General features: G+C 40.9%; 1 protein-coding gene across 7 annotated transcripts in view; it reads right to left on the bottom strand.

The window, feature by feature from the left end:
• Positions 1–13,384, bottom strand: part of MAST4 (microtubule associated serine/threonine kinase family member 4) — a 290,337-nt gene that overhangs the window by 199,323 nt on the left and 77,630 nt on the right. The window lies entirely within an intron of this gene.

The following is a 13,384-nucleotide window of genomic DNA, read 5'->3' as shown; positions in this document are numbered from 1 at the left end:
AGGTTCTTGAAAATAAAGTACTTCAGCCCATGAAAGCATGTGTACCTTGCCAAGAGTCACCATTACACACGCAGGAGTGGCCACATTCCATGGAGAGTGTAGGTACACAATGGGTCTTCTTACCACCTGCAGGACAAAATCCTACTTGCACCAACTTGCTGGGCTCACCACTCATTTGGAGGGCTAATTTGTTACCTTAGGTAATCAATCCATCACGAAAATATTAGAAGAAAAATAACTTGCAGAAGCAAACCTATTTTTCAAATAAGTTATTTAAATAAGGTTATCAGCTTCTCTTTCTGTGATAGAACATATACAAGAACACAGCTCACAACGGACATGCGAGCTTCATCCGCTTTGTCTTTTCCATCAAATCCTGTGTTTCTTACTCCATCAGAAGGCATAGTTAGATCAGATTCAAAAAAGGTAGTGAGCCCTCCAATTTTGCAAGTTTCCATAACTACACAACAGCATAAAAGAAATTTCTCTCTGGAAAGACAGGCACATCATGAGTATAGTCTATATTTCTCATTCATCTCCTTTCAACAAGAACTGAGATACACATACAATCATATAATGTTCTCCCTTTTTCCAAAAGTTGCTCAACTATTTGTCTCTGTATCTCTCCAAAGAACATCAAACATACAGGAGCTATGCCATCTTTAATCTTAAAATTTGAAGTGCCACACATATAGCTGCGTTTTCTGAGAACAAATAAAAACCCTTCTGAGTCGAGGCTTTTGTAACAATCAGCTCAGTGGAGTATTTCAGATTCTGTACACAGAAAAGGAATCAAAATTCTTTTTAAAAAATTCTCATGGCAAAACAGCAATAGCAATTACTTTCGGAATAATCCCCGTTAAACATTTAGAAGTTTGATTCTCAGGTGAAATCAGTAGAAGACAAGCTCCATTTCAATCAATATTATTAAACTTTGGTAAGGTTTAAGTTCTTATTTTGAGATCACTCTGAGCAATGCTGCATCTAATCTCCTTTATTTTGATGCCTCATTTTCCTTTTTAGAAGCATTTAATCTCAACACTTGCAATAATGCAGTATTTTCTCAATGAGATTATATATTAATGTACTTTCTCTTAAGGACACATAATTCTTAATGTATCTTGGCTGTTTCTTACACTATAAGATTCAATACTTTCTACTATACAGGGTCCAGCTGCTTCGCAAAAACACTCTCCTTCATTAGAGAGCAATAGTCAAGACTTTCAACATTCAAATTAATTCAGAAGATAGTTTAGCTTGACAAAGTGTTGATCCCTTTGGACAGAAGTTCCATTACAACTCAGCAAAGTAAGGAAGTCTAGAATAAAAGGGAACATCCTCCTAACAATCACTACCTGCAATCCCATATTTAATAGGTAGAGGACATAAAACAAGCATACCAAAAACATTTATTCACAGTTACAGGTTTTTGGAAAAGCAATATCATGCTAGAAATGTTTGTTCAGGACATGCTTTTACTGGAAAGAAAAAACGTTATGAGAATAATGAAATACACTGAGATCCAACTCCACTTCAGCTGTAGGCTAGTTCTCTTATTTAACTTGATTTTTTTTTCTCCCTCATTTACAGCAGGCAATCTCATAATTCAACTTTGTTTCTTACTACCTTCATCCGCTCTCAAACAGACAACCTAACTGATAGAAAAAGGAATCTGTGATCAGCCAAGTGTATATTATTACTACGAAATTATTCCATGTTTTACAAAGCCAACCATAATTTCTGAGTTTAACTGACCAAATACTGAGTATCTTCCACTGCACCATGTAATTGCAGCTATTCCGCATGATCAAGAGGTTAAATGTATTCATGAGAGAGTAGCAGTTAACCAATCTCCTGCTGATTATTATATCTTTTACTCAAGTGACATTAGGTCAACTTGAGCACTTACCTAGTTTCTTAATCTCCACAACACTATGGAAGAAAATCCTTAATAGACGAAATTATCTTACTGTACTATTGCCTTTTTAAAATCTGATAGAATTGTATAGAGACATATGCACCACAATTGGGCATACTGTAATAATAGAAAAAAAAAAAAACAAACCACAATACTTCCTAGCTTTACTGAGACAACAACAGAGTTGATGCTAAAAATCATCAGTCCATTGTGGCAGGGTACAGAAGAGGGAAGCAAATATGATTACTGCATCGCACCTGTGAAGCCAGAACAATTTTAATCACCATGTATCAGAACAAGGGAGTGACTGTAAGAATACTAACAGGTAAGGTATGGTAAAAAATATCAAAGTCCACATTCCCTGCCCACCTGCCTCCACAAGACAAAAGTGTATTTTACAGAAACTCATCTGGTTTCACATGAATGTACGAGAAAGTCTGACTAAAAACCAGAGTTACAAATACCCAGCAGCATGTGTCAAAGGCAACTGTGGCAGTCAACCCACCTAAAGCTCCAGGCAGTTGCTTTTAAACCTAAAACTGTAAGAGACTAGAAATAGCAGTGCACCACCCAACACAAAAGCACTCTGTTGTGTGTTCAGAAAAATTCTTGCTAAATACTTTTGCTTTGTGGAAATTTAAATAAATAAATAAATTAGGAGGAATGTTCATTCCCACCAGAGATCCACAAAAACTACATTTGCTCCAGTGCCTGTAAGTCAGTAGTGTCATCCAACTCTATTTGAGTCTCTTTGTTTTCAGAGTTTACAGCTATCATCAGAACCAAGGGAGTACTTCAGGTTGAGGAATGAGAGCTATTGTTTCCATACTGTCTGCTTCCATTCTCTGCTACATTACATTTACTCTGCAAGTATCACAGGCACAAAAACATGTCATCTTACAGGAACGAAAATAAAAACATTATTTCATCAGTGTAGAATTGTGCCCTGTTTAGTATCCTTTAACACAAGGATGCTGCCCCACAACAAAAAATACAGTAATTTCACGATTACAAGCCGCACCTGATTATAAGCCGCACTTTCGTTCGCAGTGAGGATGCTCGCGCAACAAAGTACAGTAGTTTCACGAATACAAGCCGCACGGAGTATAAGCCGCACTTCCGGTGCCTCGACAATGTTGCTGTCTTTGTCAATAGATAAGCCGCACCCCGAATATTAGCCGCACTTTCGTTCGTAGTGAGAATCTGTGCGCAGCTTTCACAAATTGGCCAATTAGTAACAGGATCGCGGCATAGCGGGCTTTACTGGCTTGGGGCGGGGCCAGGAAGGCTCGGCCTGCTCATGGTTGCCGACGGGGCCGGTCGGGTGGTGCTGCAGCCGCCGCCGGGCTCACTGGCCCCCCCTCTCCTGTCAGCAGCGCCTCGCTGCCGCGTTTGCTCGCCCTGCCAGCGGGCCAGCCGCCGCCGCCGCTGCCAGGCACGCCGGCCGCCCCGCTGCTGCGTTTACTCGCCCTGCCGACGGGCCAGCCACCGCTGCCGCTGCCAGGCACGCCACCCGCCGGGCTTCCTGCTTCTGCCATGCTCCCCTGCACTGCTAGCCCCAGTTCTCCCAGGCTCCCCCGCCCTGCTGGCCCAGGCTCTGCCGCCCACCCCCCACACTGCTGGCCCCGCCTCTGCCAGGCTTTCCCACCTCAGACGGGGCTGGCCGGGCTCCAGCTTGGCTTGGGGCTGCCGCGGGCTCTCACTTCCGTGTTGGCAGCTTTTAGAATATTGTTCATGTATTAGCCACCCTCGAATATTAGCCGCACTTCCGGGTTTCCACCAAACTTTTGGTCAAATTGGTGCGGCTTGTATTCGTGAAATTACTGTAACCAATTTGTAACAATCACATGATCACGGGTTTTATTGGCAGGTGCTCAATTTGCGAGCTCTGCTCCCACCGCGGTGCCGGTGGGATCCCTGGCTTGCCACATAGCCACGATGCAGGCAGGATCCCCAGTTTGCCGCAGAGCCATGGTGCTGATGGGATCCCCAGCTTGCCGCCAAGCCACGGTGCTGGTGGAATCCCCGGCTTGCCGCCAGTTTGCCGCCAGCGGCAGCCCACCTCCACCCGCGGCGCAACAGAGTAACCAATTTGTAACAATCGCGCAATCGCGGGTTTTACTGGCAGGTACTCAATTCACGAGCTCAGCTTGGCCCATGACTTGCACTTCCAGGTTGGGAAATTTCAAAACTTCGTTCATATATTGGCCACTCCGGAGTACAAGCCGCACTTCCAGGTTGGGACCAAAATTTTAGTCAAAAGGGTGTGGCTTATAATCGTGAAATTACTGTAAATAGCAGAAAGGAATATGCGTCATCAGCTTCCAAATAATCCCATCATTTTACGGGAAGCTTTACTGGGAAGTTCAAAGAATTTCAACATTTTCATTTTTGTCAACTGAAACTGCCAAAGCAGGGATTGGGTTTTCTATAGCAATAGCAGCACTAGGAAGAACATTTGACAACACTAAAAATTAACTTTCTTAATGATATAGAGTATCACTATTAAAATTCAGGTCTGTGAAACAGTATCTTGTCCTCTACCACATTTTTTAAAGTAATCAAGCTATCCTAATTATGCATGAGTACCAAATTTCTAAGACTGCTAAGAACAGCCAAAGAAATTCTAACTGCCTTGTAAGAACACCAAGCAACACCCTACCCTACTCTTGCACACCCACACCTCACAAGGAGCTCTCACTTGGAGGTTACCAACACCTCTCACTTCAGATCCTAAATGCAGACAAAAGTATAGACAGTAGTTTTCCTACATTCATCACATTATTACCCATGCCCACTTTATCTCAGTTTATTTTAAAGACAGAAATGTGATTGAAATTACAGTAATTTCACGACCATAAGGCGCACCAGACTACAAGGCGCAATCCCCCGGGAGCCGGCACATTTTGCAACTTTGTAGACCAGATAAGGCGCACCGGACTATAAGGTGCACCAGGTTTTTTGCAACAAAGTAACGAATTAGTAACTGAATCCCTTGATCTTGGAGTTTACTGGCATGTGCTCAAATTGGAAACATTTTAACAGATTGGTGTAGCCTTTAAACACAGTCCCAAGCGCCCTCCCCATGCGCGGGGCCTGGCACTCCCACCCGCCCCCGGCGCCGGCCGCCGAGGTAGGGCTCAGGGTGGCGGTGGTTCGGAGTGGCTCGGAGCGGTCGGGGCTTGCCGCAGCACTGAGCGGTCGGGGTTCGCCACAACACGGAGCAGGTGCAGCACGCCACGGCACGGAGAGGTCGGGGCTCGCTGTGGTGCGGACCAGGCGCGGCGCGCCGTGGTACAGAGCGCGCACGGCTCGGAGCAGCCGGGGTTAGCGGTGGCACAAAGCAGGCGTGGTGCGCCACGGCCTCTCCGTGCCATGGCGCGCCGCACCTGCTCTGTGCCACGGTGAGCCCCGACCGCTCCGTGCTGTGGCGAGCCCCGACTGCTCTGTGCCATGGCGTGCCGTGCCTGCTTTGTGCCGCCGCTAGCCCCGGCTGCTCCGAGCCGCGCCTGCTCTGACCCACTCCGAGCCGCACACACTCTGTACCATGGCACGCCACGCCTGCTCTGCACCACAGGGAGCCCCGACCGCTCTGTGCCACAGCGAGCCCTGACCTCTCCGTGCCATGGTGTGCCGCGCCTGCTCCGCGCTCAGAGCAGTTGGGGCCCGGAGCGGGCGGGGCTCGCGGCTTCTGCAGCAGCCCGCTCCCTCCCTCCCTGTGCCGCTCCGCGAGCCCCGTGCAGCTCTGGGAGCCCTGCGAACCCCTGGGCTTTTGCCCCACGCCGGCGCAGCCCTGATGCCGCCACCGGGCGGGCTCGCACTTCCAGGTTCACAAATTTCTGAACTTTGTCCATCAGATAAGGCGCACTTCCGGGTTCGAGGGAAAATTTTAGTCAAAAGGGTGCGCCTTATAGTAGTGAAATTACTGTAGTTTAAACTTTCATTACATACTTCTGAGACTGGAAATCAGATCAGTCAAACTAGATTTGTACATGAGCACACACTCCTCGAGCAAAGGAAGATGTCCTTGCTACTTGCTGTTTACTGTTTTCTTATTAAATGTTAAAAATCATAGATGCATCAGTGTTTCAATTAAAATGTTAACTGAGAGACAATGAGTTTGCAACAGTCTGCTTTTTGTGACCAGACGGAACAAGAGACAGCATTGTGGTTAAATTCTCCTCAATCCTTGCAAATGTCAGTCATTTTTCCAGTTTTTTTCCTGCTCTTCATGTCCTTTCTAACCTCTTTATCTCCCTTCCATTTCCACATCTATAAATCTTTTAAGGAGTTGCAGAAACTTTTGATCTAAGGCCAAAGAAGTTCATCACTATATTCCGGAGTTTTATCCCTTGTTAATCACAGATTATAGTTTTATGCAGTTATCCTCTAAGTAAAGTCCAACAAGAAGCCAAGGAAGTTTTATTCCCAGAAAGGCATCTAAACTTCAAACACTATAAGTGATTACACATTGATTTCTCCTGGTCATGTAGTTTTACTGCCAAACACCACTACTCTTGTTTCTCATGTGGCCGATTCTACCTGGGTGAAAAGTTCACAGTCTCACTTTTGTAACACTTCCCACTTTTCCCGCTTTCTAAGTGACACTAGCAACACAATTCTAGATGACATTTTAAGATTACCATCACCACACACAGACAACGCAAATATTACAGCAGACAAGAATAAGCCCTTATTCAGAGCCACTACTAACACACAGTCAGAAGCTTCAGTTCCAGAGGTGAGGCACTATATTTAACCTATCTTACCAATCTCAGCTGTGTGGGTCCTACAAACCAAACAAAAACCTAGAAGAACAAAGGCATCCTCAGCCGACTATAATTTTAACAGCCCTAGATTCTTGATTACCTAGAATTAGAAACCCGTCCTAGTGAGCCTTTTCACCATTCAGGGTAAGTCTCCCATGAAGGAAGAAGATTATTAGATGGGACACCTGGAAAACAAAAAACATGGCATTCATGCAAAACAGGGATGTATTGCTTAGCTCCTACATGTATTTGATCTTGACTCATTCTGTATCATCAACAGGACACAGAAAAGGGTTATACATACGTTCAACTCCAATAAACTGTGCAATATCTATCCCCTTTCAGTTCTCTCTCATGCCCAGTACATCATGTCAGCTGGAAGCTAACTGAGGCCGACGAGAAGTGACTTACTTCACCACAAAGGAGGTATTTTTGAAAAACACACTGCATATGCTCTTAAGACTTTTTAACCCATGTTAGTCTACTCTGAGAGATGGTTATTATATTACTTTTCCCATTATTCTTTAACTAATGATAATTTGCAGCACAAGCTGTGTTCTCAGTTCTGAGAAATCACAAGCTCTCTCTGGGAGAAATGCTAACCCCAGTCATTCCCATGTCTGTATTTTATCCACACCCAAGAACAAGTAAGAAAGTGTAAGAATGAATAAAACTACTAGCTTTAGTCAGGTGACTTAGGAAAGGATTCAGTATTTAGAATTCTGTCAAGCAACTGAATCTACAGTTTTGTTTTAAACTGAAGTACACCATGACTATTTTAAAAAACAACGATAGATTTAGGTAGAGATATATTTATATTTATGAAAAAGAATACCCAGTCACCAACTTCTTGCATCAGCTTTTCCAAGTATTATAGTTCCATAGCTGTGGACCAGGTCCATTCCAGCCTTTTGTACAAATATGAAGCATTACAGGCATGCCTAGGAGGATGCATGTTCACCTACCTTTTGCTACTACTAAATTAGATCTATCTACTGGATTAGAACTGCAATTAAGTACTTGCAAAAAGGCAAATACAAAGAAATATGAATGCAAATACATATTCATGGGTAAGGAATTAATGGAATAAAATACACAGGGGAGAAGAACTCACTAGTCTTAAAAGTTAGAAGTAATTGAAGCACAGAAAACCTGCTATCACTACTTGACAATTTCAGCATTTCATAGGAATAAAATCCTCACATTTTAAAAAGATTTTCAGTAATTACTCTTAGATGTTAAGCCTATTTTAAGTTAAACAAGAATATGGTTTTCAACTTTATACAGTGGTTTAGCATTCAAGCAATTTCCTCAGTTCAGACAGTGTTTCTGAAGTCTAGCTAACTATTTTGGAGAGATTCAAGATAATAAGCCAAGATTAGCTACTCTGGCAAATTTCTATTACATAGTTTTTGTGCTTCTTACAAGTGCCATCATTGCACTTGCTCTGCATTAATTTTCAGAGTATTAATTAGCTGCTCACACTCAAATACTGAAAACCTGAATCCCTGGAAAAGAACTAAAATCCCTGAAAAAACTAAAACTTAAAATGACCAAAGTTTCAGATGCAGTTTCCTTTTGCTTTCAAGGAAGTTTACTTAAAAATAAGTTCAGCTATACCTGATATTCATTAGATAAAATCAAACACAATTAGCAATTTGAAAAATTTCCTACAATTCCAAAATAAAACATTTCAATAAAAGCCTTTTTTAAATTATGTGGGTTGACTAACCACAATTGATACTGTCATTCACTTATCTAACCAATTAGTGCTTCTAAAGAATGTATTTTATTTGTTCACAATCATTTATTATCTATGCTGTAATTTTGCAGCTTCTCAGACAACAAATGGCTGTCTTACATCTGGGGAATAAAACACACAAAAGGGTGTTGGTGCTCTGTTTGAATACATGCAATTACTGCTAGTTAAGTTCTAATTAGCATAATTAGTTTTGAAACAGTTCTCATAATAACTGTCAACATTATGTCAATTTAGCTGAAGTTAATGGCATATTTAACAAAGACACACTTACTCATTTTCAGTATTATACTATTTAAAAGAAAGGAAGAGGCAAAGCTCTTTCTGAAGAAGTACAACTGTTTTTCCTAGACATTGAACATTTCTTAGGTTTTTTCTTTTCCGCAATCCAACTTATAAACCAGTACTTTATATAATTAGCCCCCTCCAGTTTCCATAAGGCCATTCTTGCAAATTAACACTGATAAAATGGCAATAAAAAGCAACCAAAGTGCAGATGTTTGCAAATTCAGTCTTCTCTTGTTTCAGGGGAGGCAGTTTGCAGGGTGATGCCTGGTTTGGAGGGGGAAGAAATCAAGAGGTAAATCCTGTAAAAAATAAAGTAAGTATTATGCTAAAAAGTAGCAAATGTTTCCAGTCATACGAAGATTAAACATCACTTCACTGCTTAGTAGGAAAGCACATAAACCATTCACAAAGGCAAGTTTTAATGCTTTTCTAGTTTTAATGTTACTAGAAACTATTTCCAAGTACTAAAAGATGATCCATTATTAAACTAATAGTCATTTCACTGGTGATTTGCACATTGCCAAGAACTATATGCCTTTCAGAGCCTGAATTACTTCATGCTGTATACTCATCTCATACAACAGAAGGCATAGCCAATCTAAGCTCAGCCATAAAGCTGAAATCACACATCCAATCCTGACTGAATTTAAAAGCCAAGTGTATTATAATCTACATGTTTCATTTGAGGATCTTTGTTATAGCATATTTTTATTATGTGAATATTTCACAGGGCAAGTTACCATAAAGTAGTCATGAAATATGCTGTTTCAGAAAGCTCTCTGGACTGTGAGAAACCTTTCCTGTGGCACAAAGATAAACAAAACTAAAGACTTCCTGCTCCTTAAAGTAAGAGATTACTTTTTTTTAAATTAGGAAAAAGAACACCATACAGCCAAACAAGCAATAAACCAATAAAACCCATATCAGGAGTTTGACACTAAACCATGACAAAGCCAAATTGGAAGAAATTTTGCCCAGTTAATTTGGGCAAATTACTTCCTTTCATCTACACATTTATCATTATGTATCATAGAGACACTTTAGGTTTCCATTGCTTTTATATATGAAGCTAACAAGAAAACATTAATTTCATTCTAGGATTTTATTCAATCTGTGTCACACAAAATACCGTTTCGCCTACAGAACAGTAATTAATTGCTCAGTTTCAGATTTGTTATCATAATTTAAAGCATATCAGCTTATTATAATGAGAACTTAACAAAATTGGCTTTATTTCAATTTATTTTGAAGCATTTTCCAAAAATTCTTCTCACAGTAATAAATGGAAAAGTCAAAACAGTAAGTTTACAAATGGTATTTGAAAACACTTATGGAGTGGCAGGGGACTGGTAGAGAACAGGAGAATGGCCCCTAAACTTTGGACACTGAATGAGGTAGCAACATCACATTAACTCCCAATACATCCTGCCCTGAGTGATGCCTGAAGTCGAGTGAGATGACTGACAGCCTACAAGGCAAGGAGTCAGATAAACTAGATCTACCACAGCTTCCCTACACTCCTGCAAAACTCAGCACTAAGACACACACTGAATTGCCTTCCAGGAGCACATATTACTGACCATAGAGAGGAAGAGACTGACCAGACCAACATGACCCATAAAAACATCCCAAAGCAGAACCACTCCTCAACTCAGCTTTCCTTTTCTATTCAGTGTTGAAGACATTCTGCATCATTTTCTTAATGTTTTTAACTCTAGAGTAATTCTCTGTGCAGACTCCCATTGTCTGTTTCACCATGACAGAATCTGTCTGTCATGGACAGTTCAAAATGCTCATAACAGAAATTGAAGAGTAACACAACTATGACTTAGCTGCCTGTGAACTGTGGGGAGATCTCATTGCAGTCACAACTTCCCCTTGAGGGCAAGAGGAGGGGCTGGCAGTGATCTCTTATCTCTAGATCCAAGGAAATGGCCCCAAATTAAAACAGGGTAGGTTTATCACCACCAGGAAAAGGTTCCTCACCCAGAGGGTGGCAGGGCACTAGAACAGGCTCCCAAGACAGCAGTCACAGCACCAGCCTGACAGAGTTCAAGAAGCGTTCACTGAACAACGCTCTCAGGCACATGGTATGATTTACGGGGCTGTCCTCTGCAGGGCCAAGAGATGGGCTTTATGATCCTTTTGTGCCCCTTCCAACTTAGATTATTCAGTGATTCTGTGAATTAATTATTAATACCAAATCCAATACACTACCCAGTCATCACAAAATCAGTCTTCTCCTATACATTTTTAACCCAGTTCTGTGAGTTTACATGGAAACTGAATTTTTAATTTATAGTCCAGCTGCCTATACTACACGAGTGAATCATGCCCAACTATCGAACTCTGCCCTAAAGCAATACCTGCAGACCATTTTTAATCAATATTCTGTAAAAAAAAAAAAAATCAATCGTTTCCCACAGAAAGGTTTTATACCTGTGAACCAGTGTGAGATTTTGTGATTTTTTAATAAATTATTGACAGAACAAGAAAAATTACGTCTTTTGTACCCTGTTTTCAATTGTACTAAACACTAGCATGTATCTTTGACCTGTTCACTTGTCATTCTTGTGTATATTAGCTCATAATCACTACTCAGACAGATCCATTTCAGCCACATATCAACCCAAGTGAGAATGATCAGTTCTAGTAAAAGAATTAATAACAGACTAATCATTTCTCAGATGAGCAAGACAATACATTTGAAGTAATTTCAACTCAGACTGTGAATAGCTACATGAAAACTCTTAATCTCTTCAACATAAGGATAAACTCTCTTCTAATTATGACTAAAACTCCCAATTACTAGAATCTAACAACAGGCCTCCCGAATTCAACTCTGACAAATCACAGTTGCAAGGGGAAGAGAAAAGCATGCAAGGAGCGGGAGTGATCCCTAACTTATGGCCCCTTTCAAGGGAAGACCAGAGCCCTTCAAAAGCCTGACAGCAAAGTATTTGTCAAAGGAGGCTTAAGAAGAGCTCTGCCTATGTGACACTAGCATTAACCTCCTGAGGAGGCAAGTCTGATCAGCAGTTCCAGATAAGAAATAAATACTTCTGAGGAATCTACACCTCCACCCTGTGCACAATCTGCTCAGATCTGATTCAATGGCTCTTGCCTGCTTTTGCAACAGCATGAAAGAAACTGCAGTCAGGCACAGATAAAAGATGTGGAGAGACAGGAAGGAAGAAGTCTGTGGTAGACAGATATGCCATAAAACTATATAGGTGATGAGTTAAAGGCCCTTAAGGAAGCAAGACTCACTGAATTTTTCATCAGTCTATTGTTTTATGACCATTTAAAGAACTTACTGTCCAAATGGTGCCGCATCTTCCTCTTCCTATAATTTAAGCAGCACAGCAAAACAAAAGCACAATATTGCTAGCAGCATGCCCCCAATAATTGTGCAGACAGAAATAGACCATCAAACAGCAACAGAGCCCTTTTTAAATCTAGTTAATTTGGAAAAAATATTTTTTTATTCCCAAATACAGAAAAGAAGAAAAAACGTGGGTTTGATACAGTTTAAATTAATTTCTCACCATTCATCTACTTTCTTGGTCATTACAAATTTACATAATCCAAATACTTCATTCACAATTAACAAAATACATAGGTTGACACTTAATTCCCTGGAAAATATAAGGGCTCAAAGCACAGAACTTCCAATAGAATTAAATGTTTGCAGTAAGTGTGGAATCCTGAAAAAAAAAAACAAAGAAAGTTCGTATCTGCCCTAAAGAGTCACAAACAGCACTACCACCAAGCCAGGATTAGATTTACAGGTGAAGATTTGCTGCATGTGAAACATTACTTCAGATAGATCACGGAGAAACCAGCCATCTACCTATCAGTATGATAAGAAAAAGTGTCATGGTGACATCTGTTCAACATTGGTTGACCATAGCTGCTTTCAACCTGAAAGTATGTTTCAAAAACCCAAAACAAATCACAGAATAAGCTTCTCCTAAAATGTAGATATGGATCAACAAAGTTTTAATGACCCGCAAAAGGAAAAACAAGAAGGGGAGAGCCAAAGCATTAATAATTTTTTTTCTTTCTTTATACAAGAAATATATTACCATAATTCTACGAAGAAAAGTATAGGCTAGTACACAGGGCACTGCATTAAATTTCAATAATTCTTAAGATACTAATATACAGAAACAAAAAGCAGTAAAATAGATGCTTGAAACTAAAAAGTTGAAAGTTCAAGTGTATGAGGAATCTCTACCCCTTTCTTTTCCCTTATCAATTTATCCAAAAGACTTCATTATACTCATGCTTCACACATCTATTCCTCAGGAGGGCAAAGTACTTCAGAAAGCGGAAGCAGACACTGACACAAAAGAATGCTCAGGAGAAAGGACAGTTGCCTTCTACTGCATGCCTTTTTTTAAGAAAAGAAACCATTTAAATTCAAACAGCTATTTTGATGCAATATTCAGCTCAGGCTTTATGCAAAATCCAGTAACCCAGTTCTGAGTTACTGCTACCATGAATGCTATTCTGCTGCACTCAACATATTAAGTAATGCTGTGTGTAGGCATGCATTAGGTACTTTAAAAATGCAGCTTAAGGAGGAGACATTGGTCTGGAGTAGACTGATTTGATCCCCATCCTCCCACCAACAGAGAGACAGAA

The sequence above is a fragment of the Catharus ustulatus genome, chromosome Z, assembly GCF_009819885.2.
Source record: "Catharus ustulatus isolate bCatUst1 chromosome Z, bCatUst1.pri.v2, whole genome shotgun sequence".
Classification (NCBI taxonomy): Eukaryota; Metazoa; Chordata; class Aves; order Passeriformes; family Turdidae; genus Catharus; species Catharus ustulatus.
This window is presented reverse-complemented; position numbering and strand designations above follow the sequence as displayed.